Source organism: Bufo gargarizans, chromosome 3 (assembly GCF_014858855.1).
Source record: "Bufo gargarizans isolate SCDJY-AF-19 chromosome 3, ASM1485885v1, whole genome shotgun sequence".
NCBI classification, from domain to species: domain Eukaryota; kingdom Metazoa; phylum Chordata; class Amphibia; order Anura; family Bufonidae; genus Bufo; species Bufo gargarizans.
Genome location: NC_058082.1, coordinates 481,382,776 through 481,394,266, shown reverse-complemented (window position 1 = coordinate 481,394,266; position 11,491 = coordinate 481,382,776). Strand labels below are relative to the sequence as shown.

At 47.3% G+C, this 11,491-nt stretch overlaps 1 protein-coding gene across 1 annotated transcript in view; it reads left to right on the top strand.

Annotated features, from left to right (window-relative positions):
• Positions 1-304: 304 nt before the first annotated feature.
• FAM222B (family with sequence similarity 222 member B) overlaps positions 305-11,491 on the top strand; it is a 149,400-nt gene continuing 138,213 nt past the window's right edge. Inside the window, exon 1 of the mRNA XM_044283802.1 lies at positions 305-377. The gene's annotated coding sequence lies outside the window, so the exon portion shown is untranslated. The remainder of the gene's footprint in view (positions 378-11,491) is intronic.

The following is an 11,491-nucleotide window of genomic DNA, read 5'->3' as shown; positions in this document are numbered from 1 at the left end:
CAGATTGCTCCTTTCATTTTCCAAAGGAGCTGTCCAAAATGAAAGGTGGAATCTGATTGGTTGCTATGGGCAACTAAACCAGTTCTACTTTACACCAGTTTGATAAATGACTCCTATTCTTTATTTTTATCCAAGACCTCATTCTGTAATATCATTGACCCTGAACTCCACTCAGTACAGACGGCAGGTCTGAATACTACATTGCATTGTCCCGTCACTAGGCGCTCACTGCCCTCTTCTACTATGGAGTTCCCTGACACTGCACGTGTGTGTGAGGCGCTGACGTCACTTCCGGTGTGTGATCCCGGACTGAGCCCGGCCCTCCGCTGTGTGCTGGGGAAGCATCCTCTGCATAGTTCCGCGGCCGTGGACTCCAGGTAAGTTACCGGCAGCCGCTGCTCCGCATATGTCTGTGTAACTGCTCCTAGACGGAGCCTGGCAGCCGCTGCTCCGCGGGCTCTAGTGACAGGGGCACCTACAGCCAGGGTGTACGGGGGCTGTGCTGTCCTATACTGAGTGCTGGCTGCAGCAGGACCGTCACATCCATCGCTGCTGTGCTGGATGGAACAAGGTCATGATTAATGAGATCTGCAAAGAGATCCTGTGCACCTGTCAGCAGCAGCAGCAGCCTCCTCCGCAGTGCATGCTCCCATTCATCACCATGTCTCCTATAGAACTTCTTCCAGGGCAGTGTGTGTTATCTGAGGCTGCAGAATCCTCTACATCTCATGTGCATGGTAGAGATTTCATATAGGCTCCACCGTCCGCTGCGAATGTGTGATCAGGTTTACATACCGCCATTATACCGACTGATCCTGTTATTTTACCAGCAGTTCAGAAGATTGCCATTGGTTGGGACATGTTATGTGCTTTTCATTTTCATTACGGATGGGCTAAAGATTTACTAATGTGTCTGCCCTAGTGTTGATCTCGATGCTCGGCACATGGCGGTATTCGGCCGAATACCGCATGTGCTCGAGCGCGATGCTCGAGCCTCCTCCTCGCATGTTTGTTGGCTTCTACGCAGCCAATAAACTTGCGGGTAAGTACTCCCCTCACTGTAATGCCGTAGCCATGTTGGTTATTGGCGTTACAGTGATTGGCTGGCCGAGACCTGTCATCGGGTGCTTTATAGCACCCGATGACACTTGTTTGGCTCAGTGTTAGTCAGGGAGAGCTGTGCTGAAGAAGGGAAAGATACTGTAGGGAGTGAAAATTTTTTGGGGGGGAAGTTGAAGAACTTGTCAGAGACCCAATAGTCCTTTTAAGGACTGTTGTGTGTGGCAGCAATATGTATTTTTAGCGCATCCTGCGCTACATAGCTTGCAATAGTTAGGCCGCTGCAGACAGCGACATTATCTGCGCTACATCTCCCGTGTAACGCGTGCGCATCCCAAAAATGTCTGTGACAGCCAGTGTACTTTTTCCGTAGACTGTGTCCTCTGCGGACAGTGACATTACCTGCGCTACATCTCCTGAATAACGTTTCCACATCCGAAAACCTCTGACATTCCCTGTAATTTTATATTAGCTGCTGCTGACATCAGCGATATTATCTGCGGTATATCTCCTGTGTGATGTTTCCACATCCCAAATACCTTTTTTTACTTTTTTGCGCATACACTTACAAATCCTATGCTACTGTACGTGTGACATACTTTCAAGCATATATAACATTTAATATTAAGAAGGCGAGCAGTATGGGACTGGGAAGTGGCCATGATCCTGATGGTGGCTCTGGGCCTGTTGAAACTGTGCCTGCTGCCAGAGCACAAGAAAAAAATCATCCACGATACCTAGATTCATGTCCCAGTTTGCAGGGTGGCGCAGGACAACGCTCTCGAAGTCAGACCAATGCGACCAGGTGGTCGGTTGGATTGCAGCAGATAATGCTTCCAGTTGGTTAAGCACCATCTTGTCTTCCACCAAGTCCAGTCTCGGTAGCCAAGATTCTGGTCAACACAATCCTCACCCTGATCCTCCTTCCTCCCACCATGGGGAATCTTGCCAAACAAGTGATCCCACACTCTGATATTCAGAGGAGCTCTTTTCAGCGCCATTCCTTCATTTGGGCCTCTCGACAAGCCCGCTTAAAGAGGGACGTGAGATCTTGTGCCCTGATTCCCAAACTCTTGAGCATGCACAGTCGCAAGAAGATGATGGTGGGGAACGGCAATTAGTATTTCACAAGGTGGATGATGATGATGAGACACAGTTGCCAATAAGGCAACGGCAATTAGTGTCTCAAGAGGTTGAGGATGAGACTGATGATGAGACACAGTTGTCAATAACTGAGGTTGTTAGTTCAACAAGTCAGGAGGATGAGCAGAGTGAGGAAGTGGAAGAGGAGAATGTGGACAAAGAAGTCACTGACACAACCTGGGAAGGTGGCAAGCTAAGCGAGGACAGCAGTACAGAGGGGGAGGGATCTGCAGCACCGCAACAGGCTGGAAGAGGCAGTAGGGTGGCAAAAGGAAGAAGGTGGGCCACACCAAACAGGCCAGCAACTGTTCCCCGGAGCACCCCCTTGCGGAAATCTCCCTTGCCAAGGGGTAGGTGTTCCGCGGACGACAAAAGAAAAGTAATTTGCAGCCTGTGCCATACAAAAATGAGCAGGGGCATGAACACTAGCAACTTCACCACCACCAGCATGATCCTCCACATGGCATCAAAGCACTGTAATAGGTGAGCCGAATGCCTGGGTCCATAATCTGTGTCTGCAGGTCACACCACTACCTCCTCTTTCCCTGTGTTACGTGGGGTCCAATCCTCTGTCGAAGGCACAGGCCCGGATGCCTCCCGCCCTGCACCTGGCCCTTCGCAAGTGACCACATCTACGTCCCAGCGTAGTGTACAAATGTCCTTACCCCAGGCATTTGAACGCAAGCGCAAATACCCAGCCACCCACAGGCCATAGCACTAAATGCGCACCTTTCAAAATTACTGGCCATGAAAAATGTTGCCATTTAGGCTTTCCTCAGCCTGATGTCAGCAGCTTTCCCTCGTTACTCAGTCCCCAGCCGCCACTATTTTTCACGGTGTGCAGTCCCAGCCTTACAACAACTTGTGTCCCGTAACCTCACTCGTGCCCAATGCAGTTACTGGGAAGGTCCACTTAACCACTGACACATGGACTGACTGTACACTGGGTGAACATTGTGGAGGCCGGGAGCGAGTCGTACCCGGGATGGCACAGGTGCTACCGACGCCAAGGATTGCGGGCCCTAATTCCATCAGGGTTTCTGCCACCACCTACGTTAGTGGCTCCAACCACCACTTCTCCTTCTCCTCCACTTCCATCTCAGAATTATCCTCTTGCAGCACCAGTCATCAGTCAGTAGCTGGAAGCAGTGTAGCACTGCAGTGGGAAGCGTCAACAGGCCGTGCTAAAAACTGATCTGCTTAGATGACAATCAGCACACCGCCACAGAGCTGTGGCAGGGGATAAGGGACCAGACTAAGGAGTGGCTCTCGCTACTCAACCTAGAACCAGGCATGGTTGTGTCTGATAATGGCCGTAACTTGGTGGCGGCTTTCGAGCTCGGCAAGCTAACACACATCCCATGCCTAGCCCACGTGTTCAACTTAGTGGTTCAGTGGTTTCTCAAAACCTACCCCAATTAGCCAGAAGTACTGGTGAAGGTGCGCTGTGTGTGTGCCCATTTCTGCAAGTCATCGACAGCTTCAGCCGGTCCGTCAACGCTGCAGCAGTGCTTACAATTGCCAGCTCACCGACTGTTGTGCGACATGAGCACTTGCTGGAACTCAACGTTTCACATGTCGGCCAGGCTTTGTGAGCAGCAGAGGGCCGTAGTGGAATACCAGCTGCAACATGGTTGTCGCCTTTCCAGTCAGCTTTCGCTATTCACAAGCGAGGAGTGGGCATGGATGTCTGGTGAGGCTTTAAGAAACTTTAAGGAATCAACACAGATGGTGAGTGGCGATAACGCTATTATCAGCGTCACCATCCCACTTCTGTGTCTACTCAAACACTCGCTGCTCACAATTAAGGACGACACTTTGCATGTGGAAGAGGTTGAAATGGCGGAAGACATTACTCAGGGTGATAGCCACCCCCAGTTCGTCTTCTCAGCGCAAATTGGATGAGAAGGAGCAGGAGACGGTTGCCTCCGCTATAGAGGGTAGTACCCATGGAAGTTTAATTCCATCTGTTCAGCGTGGATGGGCAGAAGAGGATAAGGAGATTTGCTGTCCTCATCAGGAGGATGAATCTCAAAGTCTTGTCTGTTGGGACTCTGGCACACATGACTGACTTTGTTATGCTGCCTTTACCGTGACCCTCGCGTTGTACTCATTTTGGCCAACACCGATTACTGGTTGTTCACCTTTTCTCGATCCCCGCTACAAAGAGAACTTCTCATCTCTCATTCCTGTGGTGGAGAGGACGAGCAAAATGGTGCAATACCAGAAGGTCCTTGTGGAAAAATTGCTCCAAAAATGTCCAGCTGACAACGCTGGCGGCAGAGTACTTAGTTCCTTGGCCAACCGAGGAGGGGAGACGAGGGGAACACACAGCAGTTCCAACAGAGGCAGGGCAGCACTCTCCAAGGCCTGGGACAGTTTCATGACACCCCTCCAGCACCCTCATCCTGAAGTGCGGACTAGTGTGACAAGGAGGGAAACATTTTGGAAGATGGTGAAGGAGTACATAGCAGACCGTGTCATCGTCCACAATGATCCCTCTGTGTCTTACAACTACTGGGTATCCAAGCTGGACACATGGCACGAAATGGCGCTCTACGCCTTGGAGGTGCTTGCCTGCCCTGCCGCCAGCATTTTGTCAGAGCGGGTATTTAGTGCTGCTGGGGGCATAACTGATAAGCGCATCCACCTGTCAACTGAAAATGCTGACCGATTGACTCTTATAAAAATGAACAAGGCCTGGATTGCCCCTGACTTCTCTACTCCACCAGAGAAAAGAGGATGAACATAAAGGCACTCTAAATGTTTTTTGTATAATGTACTGAATACACTTTATTCCCATGCACCTCTTCCACCACAAAAAAGGGTATATGGTTCAACCTTCCTTTTCTCGTCCTCCTCCTCTTCCATCATATCAACATGCTTGTTAGTCTACCCTCGCATATAATGTTTTTGAGGGTCGGCTCACTAGCAGGCCCTCGCCCATCATTTTTTACAGGGTCAGCTCACCAGTAGGCACTTGCCCATAATTCTTTCAATGGTCAGCTCAGCAGCAGGCACTCGCCCATAATTTTTCTTTATGCACAGATCAGGGTCACCAGCAGGCCATCAGTCATAATTTTTCAAGGGTGTATGATGCCCTCCTTTATGTGTAATGAAGGGTGTATTGGAGTGCCGGTTCCTTGTAATTTTTGGCAGCCCTTTCACTTAGTGCATTGGCTTTATGAGTGTAGGAATTCCACTACCTGAACAATTGTACCACAATGTGAATAAGGCCCTCCTTTATGTGATATACAGGTTGTATCGGAGTGCCTTTTTTCTTTGTAATTTTTGGCTGCCCTTGCACTTTATATACAAGTAAATATACAAAATCGATTTTATCTTCGGTTCTGTGCATCTTATTGTCAGTCTGTAAAAGTGGCGTACTACTCGGACAACATCGTTCCCAGCAGCGACCTGGGAGTCCAAGATGCATCCAGACATCCTCCCCATGCTGTTCCCGAACCATTTCGGCGGTGTTTCTATCAATTTCTGACCTTTTCCTATGAACCAGACACCCTCCCCTCTTCAGAGCAGGGGGTGCCTGGTTTATTGCTCGGGTTCTCCCATTGACTTCCATTGTGCTCGGTAGATCTCCTACCTCCGGCCCTGTCTGCAGTGTGAATCTCGCGCTGTTCAGTATACGGCGCAGGCGCAGTGAGTGAAAGGCGCTCGTCGGCTGCCAGCCTCCTCACTGCGCCTGCGCCGTATACTGAACGGCGTGAGATTTCCACTGCAGACAGGGCTGGGGGTAGGAGACCAACGCTGCCTGCCCCTGTCAGGGCGCGGCCAGAGGTGGGAGAACGGAGCCTATAGGAGCAGGAACAACCCCCCTCTGCTCTTAGAGGCTAATTAGCATATTATAAAAGTTTGTTTTTCTCGAAAACAGCTTTAGGCCTCATGCACACGACAGTATTGCTTTTTCAGTGTTTTGCGGTCCGTTTTTTACGGATCCGTTGTTCCGTTTTTTGTTTCCTTTCCGTTTTTTCGTTCCGTTTTTCCGTATGCCATATACAGTATACAGTAATTACATAGAAAAAATTGGGCTGAGCATAACATTTTCAATAGATGGTTCAGCAAAAACGGAACGGATACGGAGGACATACGGATGCATTTCCGTATGTGTTCAGTTTTTTTTGCGGACCCATTGACTTGAATGGAGCCAAGCACCGTGATTTGCGGACAAGAATAGGACATGTTCTATCTTTTCACGGCACTGAAATACTGAAACGGAATGCACACTGAGACACTTCAGTATTTTTTGCTGAACCATTGAAATGAATGGTTCAGTATATGTTCCATATACTGAGCTAAAAAAACGTCCAGTATACTGAACGCAAAATACTGTCGTGTGCATGAGCCCTTAGGCAGTGAGATGGCAGTAACATAGTTATGTTCAGCTGACATTTGCACATCGCTAATGTCAGCCAGCTTAATACCCATTTTTCAGGTGACAGAAACCCTTTAAATTGCCGTGTTGGCACTTAAATAAATAGATAAATAAGTGGGTTTTGGGTTGCAGTTTGGGCACTCGGTCTGTAAAAGGTTCACCATCACTGATTTAGAGCAATGTTGGTGACTGAGGAAATTTGTAGACATCTTCCCTGCATTGAGATCATGACTTGTTTTGCTGTGTTGCTTGTTCTTTGTGCCTGTGGTGTTTGGCTGTTATGTTCAGTCAGTTCCGGGCTGTCATTATAAAGCCGGCTTGTGCAGCTTCCATTGCATCTTTTAAAGGGCAAAAGAGCCATAAAAATTGTCCCAAAACCCGTACGGGCCATACAGACACATACAGAAACGGTAAGGGCCATACATATACACCCCTGTAGATTGTAAGCCCTTGCGGGCAGAGTCGTCTCTACTTCTGTACCAGTTTGTAGCTTGTCTTGTTCATGCTTATTGTATTTATGTATGTATACCCCTTTTAATATGTACAGCGCCAAGGAATGAATGGCGCTTTAGTAATTAATAATAATACATACAAAAACTGTAAGGGCCATACAGATTCATACCATAAAAACTGTAAGGGTCGTGCACACACAGATTTGCTCTTTTATTATTATTATTATTATTATTTTAATTTTTTTATTTTTTTTTGCCTTTTTTGCAAACAGTGGGGCAGATTTATCAAAACTGCAATTTTCAATGCCAGTCTTGATCTCTCATGATCCACTGGAGGATGCGCTTAAAGGGGTATTCCCATCTCAGACAATGGGGGCATATCGCTAGGATATGCCCCGTTTGTCTGATAGGTGTGGGTCCCACCTCTGGGACTCACACCTACACCAAGAACGGAGCCCTAAAAGTGGTGGAGGGCGTATGCGCAGCCGCCCCCATTTATTTCTATAGGGCCGCCGAATATAGCTGAGCGCTGGCCCCATGGAAAAGAATTGGAGCGGTGGCTGCGCAAACACGGTGCGCTCCCATTCACTTCTATGGGGAGAGTACTTGATGATGGCCGGACCCGGGAAACCCAGGGTTCTCCAGCCACCACGTTCCCCGCTCCATTGGTACACAGCTTAGAGTCATACGAATAGATGCTCCAGAAATGTTATTACAAGGGGAATGAATGGAAGTAGTTACTAAAGCAGACTTATCAGGAGAGGCGAGGGGTCCTCCCCAATGGAGAAAACTACACATGGCCACTCTTTCCCATTTTCCCAATAGATGGCGGTCCACCTGCCAGTCTCGTATGACATTCCTTGTAGTGATGCCATATATTTCTGTATTTGGAGCACCCCTTCAAATGACAACATTTATATTGTTTTATCATCTGTTACCTATAGTGCAGTGTATTCTTTTGAAAATTGATATGACGCTATTGTGTTCTGTGACCTTTTGGATACTGTTAGGTGAAATTAATAAATTATATATGTAATATACAATAGAAGACAGAAAGTTATTACAATACGTGTCTGCTCTGCTAGGGTCCAGCCTCAATCCCCTTTGTATTGCAGTAATGGATTTGTATGGAGGAGCCCCCCTGCATTTCAGGGCCATTTACTAAGAAGTCTAACCAAATTTTTGGCATAAAAAAAGTTGCAAGACCCTGTTTTCCGACTATTTATACACCAGTGTGACGAAACTTTGTACGCTGTCCTCACCTCTGAGGAGAAGGGGGCCGGGCCATCGGCCCCTGCAAATTCACTAACATTTACGCCTGGATACAGTTTTCAAGCCAGTCCTAAATTCAGCGCGTAAACCGCCAGTCTTGGATAAATAACCCCCCCTTGCCTGTAAGACAGTTTTAAGTTTCTTGAACTGTATTGAATCCTTTCTCTGCCCAAAAAAAAAGAGTGCCAAGAACTAATTAACAGGAATTAGATAAAAGCCTATTTGTAGAACTTAGATTTAGATCGATGGCGCTTGTGCACATTGGTGCAGTGTCTGCGCTGTGTGACGCCGCAGTTCAGGGTATGAATAAACATTACGTACTTATCAAAACCACATGATGACAGGAAGGATTCCGCACCTTTCACTCAATAATCCACTTCGGGGTGAATGGATTTAGAACCGTGCCAACCTTCCGAGGCGCTGAGCCGGCTGTGGCCCCTATAAACTTTATTAGAACTGTACACTGTGTAATACCATCTCTCATTTCCCGTCACTTCTGCTGCTTTGATTTCTTTCAGCTTTTATGTGAAAATGTACAGGATAAAAAAAGCCCCTTTAAAGCCCCTCTAAATTCCCCTTATGTTGGCTTATTTGATGCTGGAAGCTTGTATATGGCCTCTTTCTGAACAAGCAGAGCTGCAGTGTGAAGCATGGAGGAGGGACATGGCCAAACACAGGCTAATGCTATCTCTAGCAGCCCACGTAGTGTTATATGGAGCGTTGGACATGCATGTGTTTGGCTTTCCATTAAAAAGGAGGAACATGTGCTCCTGTTCTAGTGATTGGTGGACCACAGAAGGGGGCCAGCAGGAAGAGAGAGAGCACGCATGGCGCACCCCTTCCACGCATACAGCTGAGCTGTGGGGGTGCCGGGTGTTGGCCCCCCACCGATCTGATATTGATGACCTATCCTGAGGATAGGTCATCAATATTAAAAGCCTGGAGTTCATAATTCCGCAGCAGCTTAAAGGGGTATTCCAGCTGTACTTAGAAGCTATCCCCTATCCACGTGTCAACATTTTGTGCCTAGTATAGGAAATGTTCTATCGTTTTGCAGAATGTGCTTTCAGCATCTGTATGTCCGTTCCGCAAAAGAATATGTCTGCAAAATCTGAACCGCGGACCCATGGAAGTATGTGAGTCCGCAAAAAAAAATGCCGATAGTGCATGGACCGCATCCGTATTTTGTGGATCCACGATTTGTGGACCGCAAAACGGATACAGTCGTGTGCATGAGGTCTATAGGGGTTTTCCGGGATCAGCATATTCCCAGGATAGGCTCTCGGAGCCCGAGTCTCAGCACTCACACCTATCAGCTGTTTGAAAGTATTGCAGCACAAGAGGACGCAGGAATTGATTTAATTTTCGCTTCTCTTCATAAGCAGGGCAGTCTGGTCTGGTGCTCTGTCGTAATGCAGATATGATTGTGGTCTAGTCCCGCCATACCTAGTCATGTTATATAGTATCTAGGGATGAGCGAATTTCATATTTTGAGGTTCGGATGCGGGTTCGTGTTGTGGTATTTACTGAATTGCGTTATGGATTCCGTTACCACGGACCATAACGCAATTCCATGACGGAATGCATAACAGAATGCCTTTAGAGGCATTCCGTTATTTATTCCGTCATAATAGAAGTCTATGAGCTGCATAACAGATCCGTCCGGTTTACGTTAGTCAGTGAAATGTCCATTGAACAGTAATTTCACACGTTTTCTGGCTCTTTTTATCATAGTATGAGCAAGCGGGAATTGGCGGTACAACATTTCTTGTGTAGGTCAGTTCAGTATTCTACAAGAATAGGTTGAAAGTTTTCTCATTCTGTCCAGGAATAATTCAGATCCACAACCGCGTCACCCCTCTGCCCAGAGGTCGCAATAACGCCTGTACAAGCGTCATAGACGCCTGGACAGGTAGTTTCACTGCCTAAAAAATGTTTAATGCGTATAAATACGCACGATAATTTCACTGCCATTCATGAGCGCTGTGAACGGCACAGGCAGCACAATGCTGCTGGTGCCTGGAAGCTCCAATAACAGAGCTCTGTACACAGCTTTGTTATTAGGGAGGAGGCTGCTGATTTGCCAGTATCAGTGGGCTGCCACGCCATTGACCGATCCTCTCGCACCCCTTTTCCCGCGCACTGAACACACCAGCTTCCTATTTAGTTATTATGAAAATGGGGAGCGCGCGCCACCCCCCGTGCCATTGCCGGCTGCGGATGCAGTACTGCTGCTGAAGGGAAAGCATGGCAGAAACTGGGCCTCTGCTGAAGAAAGACCATGTGCCCAGGTGATTTCACACCAGAAGTCCCAGCGTGCCCTGCGGGCTTCTATCTGCTGCTGGGAGCTCAATGTGGAGGTTTATGAATGGAAAAACTAATGGCCAAGAGGCTAAACAAAACCCTGTTTCTGACCCTTATACGTTAAGGCTACGTGCACACGGCAGTTGTTTTCTGCAGTCCGCAAATAGCGGATCCGTGTTCTTGTTTTTTTTTTTTTACATCCACATCCGTTCCGTTTGTCCGCAAATTTTGTAGGTTGTGTTTCCTTGTGTCTTCATTTTTTTTTTTTTTTTTTGCGGTCCGCAAAAAAACCCTAAAGGCTGTAATTCTTGAAATTTAAATATCCCCAATTCCCCACCCAGGATACAGGTATAAACAGGTTTCCCAGCAACCATCCGCAAAAAAAACAACGGATGCAGATGACATACGGATCTCTTCCGTTGGTCATCCGCATTTTTTGGGTCTGCAAACAGTTTTTTACGGACAAGAATAAGACATGCCATATTTTTTTTTGCGGGCGTGAAACACGGACAGCGGACAAGAAATGGTTGAGTCCACTGCATTTTTAACGGATCCATAGAAATTAATGGGAAACCATCCGATCCGCAAAAAAATTGGAACGGAGGCGCAAAAAAACACTGCCGTGTGCATGTAGCCTGAATCATAACTTTCATTTGATTGCTCTAATACCTAAACGCCCACAGGATTAAAAAACAAACAAAAAAAACCTGCTGTTTCTCTAGATGACCTTTATGGTGATAGTAGTGTTAATAGAGTCTCAAAAAGTAGGGTACCCACTATATTAACACTACTATCAACATAAGGTCATCGAGAGAAACAGTATGTTTTTCAAATTCTTTTTTTCCTGGGGGTGTTTAGGTATTAGAGCAAT